This window comes from Cotesia glomerata, linkage group LG6 (genome assembly GCF_020080835.1).
Source record: "Cotesia glomerata isolate CgM1 linkage group LG6, MPM_Cglom_v2.3, whole genome shotgun sequence".
In the NCBI taxonomy this organism is placed as follows: Eukaryota; Metazoa; Arthropoda; class Insecta; order Hymenoptera; family Braconidae; genus Cotesia; species Cotesia glomerata.
Window position 1 is genome coordinate 17096291 of NC_058163.1, and position 15577 is coordinate 17111867.

Below are 15577 nucleotides of genomic sequence, written 5' to 3' on the forward strand. Positions count from 1 at the left end.
AGTTATGCAAAATTCAAAATTTCGCAATTTTTCCAGTTTTTCAATTTTGTTTTTGTAATATCTCGAAAACTATTATAGTTACAGACATGGGACTAAGTTCATTTTAAAGGGGATAGGACTATAAGTAAAAATTTTTTTTGGGTAAAATTTTTGAAAAATCAAAAAGTGGGAAAATTTTGAAATTTTTAAAATCTTAAAAATCAAAGCCCGCTATAAAATTTTTAGCTCATTTTTTTTTACAGAGTACCTCTTACTAATCTTAAAATATCCTGAAATTTTCAAGAGGGTGTTTTTTTTTCTTAGAAGATATAGAAAAGATAAAGAAAATAATTTTTTTTTTAAACTTCAGATGATCTTAAGTTAAATAATTATTTAATTTACTCATAAAGTTTTTTCTACTTCATAATTACCATGTAAGATTTCACTAGCGGTCTCTCTTTTCCATGAAAAGATTCTTCTAAAGATCAGCTAATTTATTGTTTACTACAGTAAAAAGTGACAACAATTTCTAAGTACTGCTGTGAATAATATTGTTTATCTTACAACGTTTTAAATTTTGTGTCTTGTTACAAAGTCAATAATGAAAAAAGATAAGTGTTCAATTGGTTTATTTCGAAATGAAAAATGCTCTGAAGGAAAATTAATTGATTGTCATGATTTTTCCGATGCATATCGAATTTCTTTGAGTGCGAGAAGTGGAACAGTTGTTAATTCTATTTGCAGTGACCACAACAAACAATTCCATGTCGATTACATTTATAATCAGAAATTTTGTGCTGATCCGTATAAAATTCATGTTGTTAAAATACTTAAATCATTAAAAGTAGTTAGTTTTGAATTCTATAATCGATCTAAAAGCATCGTACCTTTTATTTCACCGAGAAGTAAATTGTGTATTTCATATACAAAAAAAATTCATGATGAACTAAAAAACCATCATGAAATCGAATTTGAAGCCCAACAATAGATCGTCTTAATGCTATTTCAAATTTGTTCAGTTTATCTCCAATAAAAAGAAAGGATTTAGATCGATCAAGAACTTACGCCCAACTTAAATATTGTGAGATAAAATCTAAGTTACATTCATGCTTCGAACATGTTATGGATGATACATTGTACACGATTGACTATAAAACTTCAGTCATTGACGATGATTCAGAAATTACTGGAAAAAAAATAATACTTGAATTGAAAAAAAAATTTGATAGTACAAGCAAATCGAAAGAAAAAATGCAAATATTATCTGTACTACCATCAAGTTGGTCAACAGAAAAAATTGTATTTTTGGTGCATCAACGTACATGATAAAAAAGGTAAAAGAAAAAGTACAACAAGATGGTATTTTATTTATTCCTGATGAAAACAAAGGCCACTCTTTACTGAAAGCTGCTGAAGATAGAGTTCAAGAGTTTTTTAGAAGTCAAAATGTCAGTCAAGAATTACCCGGCAAAAAAGAATACAAATCTGTTATTGAAAATGGTCAACGAGTGCAAAAGCAAAAACGGTTAGTATTGGGTAACTTAACCGAAATTTACCAATCGTTTCAACAAAAATACCCATTTGATAAAGTAGGTTTATCAAAATTTGCGACCGCGACCGCGTCGACGGCCCGGGCTACGGCATTTATGCATTTAGTTTTAGTTTTGTTTATGAGTTGAATTATTTTGTTAATTATTAATTATTATTGATTATTATTATTTTTATTTGTTATTAATTAATTATTAATAATCATTGGAAACGACGTTGAAAAGTAAAAAGGGAATTTGTTAGTTCGCCATCACCGCGATAGATGGCGTCGCTTGTTCGCTCACAGTAAAAATCGCCGAGCTAATATAAGCGAACCCGCGTCGTGATAATTTTTGTTCTTTTCAAACCAAAGAACAAAAATTGACTTCATCTGAAATTAATAATTGATTAAAATATTTCGAATAAATTCGAAATATCCAATTAATAATTAATTTTTAAGTCCCAGCGACTATTTAGTATAGCAAAATAATTTTACGAAAATTATTTATTTTGTATGAAGATTATTTTCTAAGTGTCGTGAATGAATTTGTATGGAAATGTATTTTGATTTGAATTTATGAAATCTGTTAATTTGATTGAATAAATTTAATATTTAATTTCGGAAATTTAAATAAAAACTTAGAAACTTTCGGGGATTTCCCGAAGTTCGACGGCGAGCGATAGGTGGCGATAATTCGCCAATAATTTTCGCTGTTAGTAATAATTTTCGGGTTGATAAAGCCCGAAAAATATCCGCCGTTGAGCAACCTTTCTCTGGGGTTAATTTCTCGTCTAGAGACTTCTGGCCGAGGAATTAGAAGAGGGTCCACTCTACCTGATGCGGACTACCACAGGTAAGTGAACTTGATCTCCTACGAGAAAAGGCGACTCTCCACCTGGAGGCCTTCAGCCAAAAGGTGGCAACCACAGCCGATTAGGTGGGGCGAGGTGGATTTTATTCACTCTCCCCTTGGGAATCGCGAAGTAAGGCGAAGTCAGGGATCGCGCACCAGAGGGCCGACGGAAGGGAATTAGCGACGCGTTTTTGTAAGCAACGGGAGTATGATATTACCGAATTCGGTAATGATATTAGTAAGCGCCGTGTATGTATGGGTTTTGTTTAATTAATCGCCGTTATTGTAAAATGTATAAATCCACAGATTCGGTAGAATCTGGCGCCAAGTCCCGTTCAAACGGAGCGCTAGACTACCGAGTATATTTACTGTAAGCAGAACGGTATTTTGAGGTTGCATAATTTTATTAATTTTACAGACCTTTTTTTCCTTCAAGAATACTTTATGATAATACGTTACATCTTATATTATCAATATTAACTAATTATAGTTAGTGATAAATATGAATTCTATTTAAAATTCATAAAATTCACTGGCACAAACTATAGCGACCCAGATTTTTAGATTTTAACTTTTTTCTTATGGGGAACATAACCTCCCGATGATAGAAAAGTATGAAACTATAGTTAAAAAAAAAGGTGGATACGCGACGGAAGCTTATGCGCTGTGAGCACGTGTGTATATTATAAATATATATATGTCGCTGTATAACGTGTTATAGGTGTGGTGCTGTAAGCGCTTAATGCATCCAACGCGAACGCACCCAAAGATATTTCACATCCTGGATTTACACATGCCGGGGTGCGTTGGAATTATTTTTACGTAAAGTATAGCTTAATGGAAATAGTTTTCCATGAAAAGAAAAATGCAGCCAACGTAATATTAAAGTTGGTACTGTAGAATAGATGAAGTAAACTAAAATCTTAGAGACTCTCACAAATGTTAATGAACTAAAGTATCTTGTCTGCAATTATTTTGTTATTTATTCACTTTTAATTTCCAACAAAACAGTATTGAAATTAAATGATCAATTTTTTGAGTTACAAAAATTATCAAGTTTTTTTCTACGATTATATGAAATATAAAGATTTTGATTGATAATTTAGTTTATTAATCTTAACCAAAGAGTATATGCGGCTTATTTATATAAAATTTTATTAATGCAACTAGATATTGTACGAAAAATAAAGATTAATTTATTAATATTACAATTTTAGGAACATTTAATTTTCGCGGGATTTAATTTTCGCGGGAAAGGTACAAATTTTGAATTAAACATTTTTTTAATTACAAAAAATGTTAAGATTTTTTTTATTATAAAATCTTAAGAATTAACTATCAAACAACTTTACATGTGAATTTTTTAAAATTATTCATATTTTCTTCTAATTAAATTTTATTTAGTAACAACAGTCAATACTTAAAAGAGCTAAAATTGTTTGGGTTTGCTTTCATCGAAAAAGTCAGCTAATCAAAGTCTTAAGGTGCAATTTCATGCTGACGCTTGTCGCTGGCTTAGAGCAGCGGAAGGAGCCGAGAGCGACCGAAGTCCGTTGCCCCTCGCGCGCCAAAGTTCCACCACCAAACCGCCAGCATTTACTCCAATACATGGAAGCTGAGCACGTTCGTGAGTCGGCAAGCCAAAAGTGAGGCTTGGAAAAAAATGAAGTCAGCGCGAGGATCCTCGCGTGTGACGTCATGCGTCAAATTTTTTATGTTTTCAGGTTCTTCTTTTATAAATTATAAATTATAATAATAATAATAATAATTATTATTATTATTATTATTATTTATCATTAATAATTGTTATTACGTTTAATGCTTACTCGGAATTCCTAAATGCAAGTTAAATATAAATTACCACTGTGTCCTTGTAAGATGCCTTGATAGGCGCGCGGCAAATTTTTTGGCTCGGGTGCCTAAAGTACCGGGTTCGAGAACTCGGCAATTTTTTTTTTTTTATTTTTTTTTAAACAAAAATATTTTTTATTTTGTTTTTTTAATACAAATTACTGTTATTACTTGTTAATTTTTTTTTTTGCTTATAATTAAATTTTTACACAAGCAAACGTATAAAATTTATTATTAAAATTGTAATTATTGTTTTATTGTTATTCTTAGTATTATTATTATTATTGTTATCATTATCATTATTATTATTGTTAATATTATGGTTAATAGTTAATGATAACTTGAAATTCCTAAACGCAATTTAAATATAAGTTACTACTCATTCTCAATAAGCTGCCTTGATAGGCGCGCGGTAAATCTTTTGGCTCGGGTGCCTAAAGTACCGGCTTCGAGAACTCAGCAATGTTTTTTTTTTTTTTCAAACAAAAATTTTGTTTCATTTTTTTTTTTTTTTCATTTTTATAATTTTTTTTTTTATCTCTTTCCACGTTACCCATGGGGTAAGATAAAATGGTACGCACTTTTTTTAACGTGGTATCCCCAGTAGGTCTAATCCACGAAAAAATCAAAAGAAACCTTCAAATCCAAGTATCTTAAAGATTGCACATAAATAATTAAAGCTAACCATTTGGTATAAAAATATATTCTAATCACAGCCAAAATATTGAATAAATATTTTAGAAAAAAATTAATTCTACATTTAACCTATTCGATAAATTCGTAAACGTCCCAGTTTTCATCTGGGTTGTAAGCTTGCAAGCGAAGTTTTTCTTTTGATTTTGTGTCTTCCTTATTATATAAATTATTCGCGTCCATTTTCGAAAGATGTTCCCTATCTATATTTGCAGTGGTCGCACTGTCCCCCCTAGTCCTCATAGCTGTTTTCACGACGCAAAGTGAATTGAGTGTACTCGCGTCAAGACCATTCCTTTTTTTTTTTTTACGTCTGGGATGAGTGAGAACGCTCTTTCAGCCGCAGCATTTGAATGAGGTAATGCCCTCACTATACCCAGCAATAAACGCAAACTATCGTACCGAAAACCACCATCAGAATCGGTAACAGAGCAAATTGCCATCCACATTTCATCAAATGACAATTTGCCCCATTCTTCCTTCTGAAGGTCATTTTCGTGATGTAAGGATTGCCACTCGCGAGTAACACTTTCTTCGTCGGTAACACGCAAATGGCGACAAACGTTAATCACGAAAGCGAGTGTCTTGCTGCGATCCGAATAAAATAACGCGGGATATCTCTCGAATACCGTCAAACTTTTTAAAAACGGGTCATCGAACGGAAGTCTTTTGACGATTTGCTGTGCCGCAGTAACGTAGAACTGAAGGCATTTTTGACGGAATGTGTCGATTTCCGCTTGTGGAGTCCCTTCAGAAAGTTTATTTTTTAAATATTCGTTACAATCATGACCAACATCAATTTCGGATAAATCAAGCTGATTTGCGCCATTTTCGAATTTGATTTCACGAGCATATGCATCGAATATTTCTGGCTGCAACACAGCAGGTTTCAAAAATTTCTGTAGAGTCTCCAGAAGCATCATTTTTGAATAAGGCTGCAAGCAGTGAACTAAAGTTTTTTTCATTTTGAAAAAAAGCGTTTATTGAAAAATCTAGTGTGAAATGCAAAAAGCATCAATGGCATTTTAAAATTTCAAGAAGTTCATCTGAAAGACTGTTCAGCCATCAGTGTATCCCAATTTTTTAAAATTTTATCAATCGCGGAATGACGCGACAACCATCTTGTTTCAGCATATCGCGTTATTTTCGATGGATAGCCATCTTTCGCGATTTTCAAAAAACTTTTCAGGATCGTCCGTTGAAAATAACGCGATATGCTGAAACAAGATGGTTGTCGCGTCATTCCGCGATTGATAAAATTTTAAAAAATTGGGATACACTGATGGCTTTTTTAACTGAACAGTCTTTCGAAAAAGGCAAACAAGCAGATGAACTTCTTGAAATTTTAAAAATGCCATTGACAAAAGCATATTTGCTTTTTTTGCATTTCACACTAGATTTTTTCAATAAATTAAACGCTTTTTTTCAAAATGAAAAAAACTTTAGTTCACTGCTTGCAGCCTTATTCAAAAATGATGCTTCTGGAGACTCTACAGAAATTTTTGAAACCTGCTGTGTTGCAGCCAGAAATATTCGATGCATATGCTCGTGAAATCAAATTCGAAAATGGCGCAAATCAGCTTGATTTATCCGAAATTGATGTTGGTCATGATTGTAACGAATATTTAAAAAATAAACTTTCTGAAGGGACTCCACAAGCGGAAATCGACACATTCCGTCAAAAATGCCTTCAGTTCTACGTTACTGCGGCACAGCAAATCGTCAAAAGACTTCCGTTCGATGACCCGTTTTTAAAAAGTTTGACGGTATTCGAGAGATATCCCGCGTTATTTTATTCGGATCGCAGCAAGACACTCGCTTTCGTGATTAACGTTTGTCGCCATTTGCGTGTTACCGACGAAGAAAGTGTTACTCGCGAGTGGCAATCCTTACATCACGAAAATGACCTTCAGAAGGAAGAATGGGGCAAATTGTCATTTGATGAAATGTGGATGGCAATTTGCTCTGTTACCAATTCTGATGGTGGTTTTCGGTACGATAGTTTGCGTTTATTGCTGGGTATAGTGAGGGCATTACCTCATTCAAATGCTGCGGCTGAAAGAGCGTTCTCACTCATCCCAGACGTAAAAAAAAAAAAAGGAATGGTCTTGACGCGAGTACACTCAATTCACTTTGCGTCGTGAAAACAGCTATGAGGACTAGGGGGGACAGTGCGACCACTGCAAATATAGATAGGGAACATCTTTCGAAAATGGACGCGAATAATTTATATAATAAGGAAGACACAAAATCAAAAGAAAAACTTCGCTTGCAAGCTTACAACCCAGATGAAAACTGGGACGTTTACGAATTTATCGAATAGGTTAAATGTAGAATTAATTTTTTTCTAAAATATTTATTCAATATTTTGGCTGTGATTAGAATATATTTTTATACCAAATGGTTAGCTTTAATTATTTATGTGCAATCTTTAAGATACTTGGATTTGAAGGTTTCTTTTGATTTTTTCGTGGATTAGACCTACTGGGGATACCACGTTAAAAAAAGTGCGTACCATTTGATCTTACCCCATGGGTAACGTGGAAAGAGATAAAAAAAAAAATTATAAAAATGAAAAAAAAAAAAAAATGAAACAAAATTTTTGTTTGAAAAAAAAAAAAAAACATTGCTGAGTTCTCGAAGCCGGTACTTTAGGCACCCGAGCCAAAAGATTTACCGCGCGCTTATCAAGGCAGCTTATTGAGAATGAGTAGTAACTTATATTTAAATTGCGTTTAGGAATTTCAAGTTATCATTAACTATTAACCATAATATTAACAATAATAATAATGATAATGATAACAATAATAATAATAATAGTAAGAATAACAATAAAACAATAATTACAATTTTAATAATAAATTTTATACGTTTGCTTGTGTAAAAATTTAATTATAAGCAAAAAAAAAAAATTAACAAGTAATAACAGTAATTTGTATTAAAAAAACAAAATAAAAAATATTTTTGTTTAAAAAAAAATAAAAAAAAAAAAATTGCCGAGTTCTCGAACCCGGTACTTTAGGCACCCGAGCCAAAAAATTTGCCGCGCGCCTATCAAGGCATCTGACAGGGACACAGTGGTAATTTATATTTAACTTGCATTTAGGAATTCCGAGTAAGCATTAAACGTAATAACAATTATTAATGATAAATAATAATAATAATAATTATTATTATTATTATTATTATTATAATTTATAATTTATAAAAGAAGAACCTGAAAACATAAAAAATTTGACGCATGACGTCACACGCGAGGATCCTCGCGCTGACTTCATTTTTTTCCAAGCCTCACTTTTGGCTTGCCGACTCACGAACGTGCTCAGCTTCCATGTATTGGAGTAAATGCTGGCGGTTTGGTGGTGGAACTTTGGCGCGCGAGGGGCAACGGACTTCGGTCGCTCTCGGCTCCTTCCGAGCAACATCGACGCTGCTCGCTCACGGATACAGTAGTGTATCATTGTGTGGCGTGTGGGTAGAGGTCTAGGGAAAGGGTAACTTTTACCCACGATCTGGCTGCACTGGCTTAGAGCGTCAAATGAGCTTAAATTGTATACAGTTTCGACTGGAGCGCCATCTTAAATTAATGCAGCGTCAGTCAAAACTAAACATTGTTTAGTTCGTAAGAATCAGCGTCAAGCGTCAGCATGAAATTGCACCTTAAGGAAGTCCTTTCGCTCCAGTTGAGTCATAACAACTGTAGTAGTAAATTTTCAATAAATTAAAATACAAAACCCATAAAAATTCCTAAAATTAAAAAATAAATAGTATATGAGGCATTAATCGTTGAAATTTTGAAAATTAAAAAAAAAAATAGTTAAATACAAAAATTAATTTGACTGTTGTAAATCAGCTGTTAGTAACCTGTTCGTGATTTGGCAACGCTTTATTTCGGTTGTTTACATTTTCATCTGCACAATATAACCTTAACCGTGTTTAACTTTTTGCAGACAGTGTAAATAAATAAATTAATTAAAAATGTTTAGTCACAAAACCATAACATTCTAATGTCTCATGGCAGGAATGCTAGTATTTTTTAATTATTGTTTTATTTTTCAATTATGAATTATGAAAATTTGTTAACAATAAATTAACTAATAAGTATGCATGAAACACATAAGCGCGTTAAAGTTTAGTTTGAATTTATTGAATTGTCTGAAGCTCGCGCGCTACGCAACGTTGCCAAATCTTTTGACTCCATTTTATTGTAGGTAACTTGAGAATTTTTTGTGATTTTTAAATATTAATTTCTCAATAAATATATCGGTAACTGATATATTTTATTGCAAAAAAAGAAACCTGAATATTTCGAAAATCTGATTTTTAGTTTTTTTTTACTTCATCTAATCCATGACTGATAGTATAATTCGAGAAATACTGCAAACGTCTGATTTTCTCGTAAGACTCTGAACAAATACTAACATTTAAAAATTTTATTTTTTCAAAAATTTATCCGCTAAAGTATAAATTTAAACCTCACTATAAGATAAATAAGGACCTTAACTATTAGAAAAACATTAAATTTACTCATAATCTAATATTTTTTATTTTACATTGGCGGCGAAAGGACCTCCTTAAGTAATTCTGTTCGAGCGGTGTACAGAACTACGATATCTCAGTAGTAGGTGTCTGTAGATGGCATTTCAATCGAATTGAGCAGAAGTTTTAAACGACGATATTCTTTACATAACACTTATATTAATTATGAGTTTGACGAATTGTGTTAATTCTTAACAACAATATCATAATAACAATAAATAATCATTAAAATAATAATAATAACGACAATACCAACAATAACAATAAAGATAACACTGAAAGTTGTCATAATAGTAACAATAAATTAATGATGAAAATAATAGTAATAATAATATTTATCATTATGAATATTATTGTTATTAAATTATTAAGCATTAAAGTATTAAATTTAAATTTACAACTACCACAACTACAAAAAATGTTAAAATTTTTTTTCGAATTTATGTGAAATTAAAAGCTTACAATCGATAATTTAGTTTATTAATCTAAGCCAAAGAGTATTCGCGGCTTATTTATATAAAATTTTATTAATGCTGCTAGATATTGTACGAAAAGTGATACTTAAAATGATTTATATTGAAACTTTATAATCATTCAATTTCTGCGGGAAAAATACAAACTTTGAATTGAAAATTTTTTTAATAACAAATAATGTTAAAAATTTTTTTTAATATAAAATCCCTAGAATTAATTATTAAATAACTTTCCATATGTATTTTTCTAAATATATTTTCTTTTAATTCAATTGCATTTATTACCTAGAGTCAATACTTAAAAGAGCTAGAATTGTTTGATTTTGCTTTCTTCGGAAGTCAGCTGATCAAGATCTGAGTAATTCTGTTCGAGCCCTGTACAGATACTACAAACGTCTTGATGATTGTAGCCTGTAGATGGCACTACTTGTTAATTAAGCGAAGTTTGAAACGATGATATTTCTTACATAATACGAATATTATTTATAAGTTTACGAATTGTGATATTTACTAACAACAACATGATATTGACACTAAATAATAATGAAAATAATAATAATTATAATAACGACAATATTAACAATGACAATATGGATAATACTAAAAATATTTATAATGGTAAAAATAAATTGATAATACGATTTATTATTATTATTATCATTGATATTGTTTTTAAATTATTAAGAATTAAAGTATTAAATTCAAATTTAAAATTTTATCAATGCTGCTAGATATTGTACGAAAAGTAATACTTTAAATGATTTATATTGAAACTTTATAAACATTCAATTTCCGCGGAAAAAATACAAACTTTGAATTAAAAATTTTTTTAAAAACAAAAAATGTTAAAATATTTTCTTTAATATAAAATCCCTAGAATTAATTATTAAATAACTTTCCATCTGTATTTTTCTAAATATGTTTTCTTTTCATTTAGTTGCATTTATTAACTAGAGTCAATATTTAAGGGCCAGTTTTTCAATCTAGGATAAAATTTTATCTAATGATAAAGTATATCTATATATTTCATATATATAAATATACTGGCATCATAATTTTATCCTGGATAAAATTTTATCTTGATTTGAAAAACTGGCCCTAAAAGAGCTAGAATTGTTTGATTTTGCTTTCTTCGGAAAAGTCAGCTGATCAAGATCTGAGTAATTCTGTTCGAGCAATGTACAGATACTACAAACGTCTTGATGATTGTTGCCTGTAGGTGGCACTACTTGTTAATTAAGCGAAGTTTGAAACGATGATATTTCTTACAAAATACGGATATTATTTATAAGTTTACGAATTGTGATATTTACTAGCAACAATATGATATTGACACTATATAATAATTAAAATAATAATAATTATAATAACGACAATATTAACAATGACAATAAGGATAATACTAAAAATATTTATAATGGTAAAAATAAATTGATAATATGGTTTATCATTATTATCATTGATATTGTTTTTTAATTATTAAGTATTTAAGTATTAAATTCAAATTTACAACTATCACAACTACAAAATTTAAAAAATTTTTCAAAATATATGTGAAATTAAAAGCTTACAACTGATCATTTAGTTTAATAATCTGAGCTAAAAAGTATTCGCGGCTTATTGATATAAAATTTTATCAATGCTGCTAAATATTGTACGAAAAGTGATACTTTAAATGATTTATATTGAAACTTTATAAACATTCAATTTCCGCGGGAAAAATACAAACTTTGAATTGAAAATTTTTTTAATAACAAATAATGTTAAAATTTTTCTTTAACATAAAATCCCTAGAATTAATTAGTGAATAACTTTCCATATGTATTTTTCTAAATATATTTTCTTCTAATTCAATTGCATTTATTAACTAGAGTCAATACTTAAAAGAGCTAGAATTGTTCGATTTTTCTTTCTTCGGAAAAGTCAGCTGATCAAGATCTGAGTAATTCTGTTCGAGCACTGTACAGATACTACAAACGTCTTGATGATTGTAGCCTGTAAGTAGCACTACTTGTTAATTAAGCGAAGTTTGAAACGATGATATTTCTTACATAATACGAATATTATTTATAAGTTTACGAATTGTGATATTTACTAACAACAATATGATATTGACACTAAATAATAATGAAAATAATAATAATTATAATAACGACAATATTAACAATGACAATAAGGATAATACTAAAAATATTTATAATGGTAAAAATAAATTGATAATATGGTTTATCATTTGTCACAGGGTTTTTATTCCCTGTGTGCGTCCCTCCCTGCGCCTAAATTTGGCAACAGATCCACACTCGGTGTGTCTCTGAATTTATTATTTTATATTTATTCATTAATTTATTTATTGAATTCAATATTATTAGTATTATTTATATTTGAAATTTCTAATATTATGGTTATTAATTTAAGAATGAATTTTATCTTTATTTCAGACATTTATAATGAATTATTTATAATTTATTATTATTATTATTATTTGTGTGCATTGCCGTAAATCATTGTCATATAGTACCTAATTTTACTATGAGTGATAAATCATAGCCTTTACTCGCACGGGTGAGGCCCTACAATATCGATCGCGAGCAAAGAGTTCATTGAATTAGGGAAAATGGCTAGAGAGGCCCTTGTTGTCGAACACGAGGCCTCAAACGGTTTACGGTGACAAAAATTGAGCAGACACGCGGTGGCCCGCTTGGTGTGAGGTATACACGCGGGACCTCCGCTATTGTAAGGAGTGTGGATTTGGTGCCTTGGGTTGAGTTTCCTTTTTGGTAAGTACTCACAAGTTGAGATCGATTAATATCCGCACACCGCTGTCTCCTGGCTTAAATAATTTATTCTTTTATTGTTTAACTAAATTCACTATCGATTTATCGGGTCGATCCCGTAGCGAGTAAGGGTTATTGTAAGGGAATACTTATACCTATCCCGAAAGCCTCGTGTGGGTCCCTGAAATGGCCAGCAATTACTAATTAAAGCATTACACTTACATTAATTATTATTACGTTTGTAAATAATATTGAAAAACTAATATCTAAAATTATCGTTTATATTGGTTTAATTGTTTGAAATCTATTATAAAGTTCCATAAAGGATTTTATTCTGTTATTCGGAAAGCAGATTTAGTTTTAAGTAACACCGTTTATGAATAAATAATTTATTTCTGTTAATATTTTCTGATTCATTAATGATTTATTTTATGTAAGTTACTTCCCGGATTACTTCCCTGTCATCCGTCCTTTATTTTAGCATGATCTTTCGGAATATTACATAGATTTAATTACTTATTGTTTCTTACTCTGTATTTTACCCTAATTTTATTTTAATTGTACTGCAACCTGCGCTTTTCATCCGCATTAACTCGAATCGTTAATTGACCGTCCGGCGCGGCCCCTGAAATTGTTATTATTTTTGGTAATTTTTCACAAAAATTACCTGGCGTCCAAATGTGCACTAACTCAGCCTGAGGGGTTTCCGGGTTAATTTATTATATATTTAAAAGGGCGAGAGTAAAATACCCTACCCAGCCGATATCTCCGCCATCAGCCGAATTTAGTTAAATTTTGGGGAAAAGTATTGTTACACATTATTATCATTGATATTGTTTTTTAATTATTAAGTATTAAAGTATTAAATTCAAATTTACAACTATCACAACTACAAAATTAAAAAAATTTTTCAAAATATATGTGAAATTAAAAGCTTACAACTGATCATTTAGTTTATCAATCTGAGCTAAAAAGTATTCGCGGCTTATTGATATAAAATTTTATCAATGCTGCTAGATATTGCACGAATAGTGATACTTTAAATGATTTATATTAAAACTTTATAAACATTCAATTTCCGCGGGAAAAATACAAACTTTGAATTAAAAATTTTTTTAAAAACAAAAAATGTTAAAATATTTTTTTTAATATAAAATCCCTAGAATTAATTATTAAATAACTTCCCATTCGTATTTTTCTAAATATACTTTCTTTTCATTTAGTTGTATTTATTAACTAGAGTCAATATTTAAGGGCCAGTTTTTCAATCTAGGATAAAATTTTATCTAATGATAAAATATATCTATATATTTCATATATATAAATATACTGGCATCATAATTTTATCCTGGATAAAATTTTATCTTGATTTGAAAAACTGGCCCTAAAAGAGCTATAATTGTTTAATTTTGCTTTCTTCGGAAAAGTCAGCTTATCAAGATCTGAGTAATTCTGTTCGAGCAATGTACAGATACTACAAACGTCTTGATGATTGTTGCCTGTAGGTGGCACTACTTGTTAATTGAGCGAAGTTTGAAACGATGATATTTCTTACATAATATTTATTAACCAGTCTAAATACACAACAGACTAAACGTTGTTCGAGTTCTACTTTCTTGGGATAAACCAGCTGTTCAGTGTCTGGGGAATTTTCATTGAAGATAGTGTACATTCTATAATCTCATGGTTGTTGCCTGTAGATGGCACTGTCATTCAATTCGGCGGGTTTTAAATAATCTTAATCTCTTGATAATACGTAACATAACTATGCGTTTGATACATTGTGTCATTTACTAACAACAATATCATAATAACAATAAATAATATTGGTAATCATAATAACAACAACAATAATAGTAATCATAATCCGAACAAAAACAGTTTCACTGTAAAAAAATCGCGCCAAGTCCACGTTCATAAGACTATTAAGGAAAAAAAAATTTTTTTTTTTCTTTACAAAAAGATATAAAATAGAAAAATGAAAAAATCAACAAACTCGATAGAGTCTGGCGCCAAGTTCCGTTCTCAAGCCAGACTACCGAGTGTGTATATACCGTAAGCAGAACGGTTTTTTGAGGTTACAAATTTTTTTTCAAATTTATTTGGATTTTTTTTCTATATGATATTTTATAATAGTAGTTCATGCTTTTTATTACGCGTATTACTTGATTATTATCAATTATCTTTATAATTTCTATTTAAAATTATTAAAAATAATCAGCACAAACTATAGCGACCCTGATTTTTAGATTTTAACTTTTTTCTTATGTAAAAAGCGGACGGCCAGAGACTAAATAATATAAGGATGCATGCTAATCTTATAATAGATGGGAAACTACAGTGAAAAAAAGATATTTGACAGCTTGCAATTACACACGCCAGGCGGCGCAAGAATAACTTTCATATGAACTATAGCTTAAAGGGGATAGTTTGCCACCGGAAATGTATTAAATTAAAATTGTCAATTTTTATTATAATTACAAAAAATATTGAAATCCGAACAAAAACAGTTTCACTGTAAAAAATTGCGCCAAGTCCACGTTCATAAAACTCATCTCAATAACATTTGCACTTTACAAAAAAAATTAGGCTCGTTTTAATAATTTTCATTCTCTACAACAAGATGTGAAATACAAAAAAATACCAAGAAACCGTCATAATGTTGAAAAAATTGAAAAAAAATTTGTTGAAAATTGAAAAATAAAAAAAAAAAATTTTTATCGTACTTGGCGCGCGTCATTGAGTACCCCAAATTTTTTCAGGATAAATAAACATCCTTTTAATGCTGAGAAATTTATAAGTAAGTCAACCTATGTTATTTCATAATAAGTTTTACAAAAGTTAGGTAAAATTGACATGTCATACGCAGTTATGCAAACTACATATA

General features: G+C 30.1%; 2 protein-coding genes across 4 annotated transcripts in view; one reads left to right on the forward strand and one right to left on the reverse strand.

The window, feature by feature from the left end:
* The window catches only part of LOC123267761, a gene marked incomplete in the record, with an annotated part of 391343 nt that overhangs the window by 350204 nt on the left and 25562 nt on the right, over positions 1–15577 (forward strand).
* LOC123267768 (cobalamin trafficking protein CblD) overlaps positions 1–15577 on the reverse strand; it is a 51890-nt gene that overhangs the window by 20003 nt on the left and 16310 nt on the right. The gene's annotated exons all lie outside the window — the stretch shown is intronic.